Source organism: Mytilus galloprovincialis, chromosome 7 (genome assembly GCF_965363235.1).
Source record: "Mytilus galloprovincialis chromosome 7, xbMytGall1.hap1.1, whole genome shotgun sequence".
Taxonomy (NCBI): domain Eukaryota; kingdom Metazoa; phylum Mollusca; class Bivalvia; order Mytilida; family Mytilidae; genus Mytilus; species Mytilus galloprovincialis.
In genome coordinates, this window is record NC_134844.1 from 33,113,886 (window position 1) to 33,115,803 (window position 1,918).

Sequence of the window (1,918 nt, forward strand, 5' to 3'; positions counted from 1 at the left end):
ACTATTAAAGCAAGATTTTTCATTTTCGTTAAAGCAAGGGACTGATTATTTATTTTCACAACTATAATTTTTATTCGAAAACCTACAATTTTTTAAAAATTATTTAATTATTACAAATAATACACGTACAGTCAAGTCATTATGTACCATTTAATCAGAATAAGTCATCATCCTCTGCAGGAATTACTCTTCTAATTATACATATACATGTATTGCATACATACATAGTATTAAATTTTTTGTTGTATCTAGCCTTTTTAAAAGTATTAGCAAACATATTCCTGCCGATCGGAGCGAGGCAAAATTTTTTTTGAAGGGTTTTGGAGCCACTGAAGGCCCAAAAAGCTATAGAACAAATGATGCAAAATCATGCTTTCTTGGTGTTCCCCAGACCATTTCTTAATCTAAAAATGCAAGTTCTGTTTAATCATTTGTTGACAATATTTTGGTCTCAAAGCAAAATGTATAGATTCAGTGTAAGACTTAAGTTTCTAGGGACAATATCAAAAGACCAATATGCATGGTAAAGCAAAAATGTAATTCACATAGTGTTCCTGAAAAAATACTCCAAGTTAAATGAAACCAATTTTCAGACATTTCAAGTACATTCAAATGATACTTATACTTTTATTATTAAAAGATTTGGGAAATGTTTCTCGATTTTTTTTTTTTTTTTGAAAAATGATGAATTTATGAAGAATCTGAGCCATCACTTTCGATTAGACCTGCTGAGTTATTTATTTTCAATACATTGCAAGTCAGGTAATTTATTTTCAAACTACCACAGAACAAACCATTTATTTTTGTGATTATCAAGGCTGAGTTATTTATTTTCAAAATCCTCCTGCCCCCACCCCCACCCCCCCCCCCACCCCAGAATATCAAATGGTCATTCCCTATCGATGATGGAACCAATAAAAACATTTTTTAAAGATCTAACTACAGTGTTAAATTATTTAGAATATTAAGCTTATTCACAGAATTCAAGCTTACATGGATCGTTTCTATATTTACAGACTCTAAAAGCAACATTCGCATAAAAAATAAGATGTGATATTCCGTATGTTATAAGGCACAGCTGACCATCCAAACCAAATATGTGTGCATGTATCTATCAAATAATTAAGTAAAGTTGTAAAATAATTTGTGAATACGAAATCACTGACTTTAATATTTAAATTACGAATTATCTCTGTTCTGACGAGCACGACTTAGGGACTTGGAAAGGAAAATGTCAGGAGGATTTTTAAAATGAATACGAGCTCTAAAAAATAAAGATAAGTAAAACAAATATTTTCCAATTAAAAGATAATAATAAATATTTTGATAAAACTTTACTTATGAAAACTATTCATTATCTTTATTTCGACTTTTTAAATCTTGTTTAAAAATATTTTACTTGATGATTTAAAACATGAATTATCTTTAGATTTCAAAATTCAAACTTTGACGTCTTAAAGTAGTATTTTTATTTTTATAGCAAACTATTAAGATAATGTTATGGCAGCATCACTTGCAGACTTGTAAAAGCCAAAACTTGTAAAAATACTTCAATTTGTATTAAGGTTTCTGTTTCTTCAACTTATAGTGATATTTAATGTGTTGCATTCATCTTTGACCTGCCGTTGGTACAATAACAATTTTATATTTACAATCGGGTGTACAAACAAGCAACAATACAGAGTTTCACATGTTCTGATTTATTATGACACCTAGAAAGAAAATCATGGAGGAAATGCCTCCAATCCGTTATGTTATTTTGCATAGCTCGTTTGGTATGACTGCATGCATGGTTTAAAAATATAATCTCTTGAAACATCGTGATCCTAATCTCCTGTTAAGCAAGGTCACTGACTGTGTGTACACGTGACCTCACTAATTATTATAGTGAATTCATCCATAACGTATAGTGTTTACG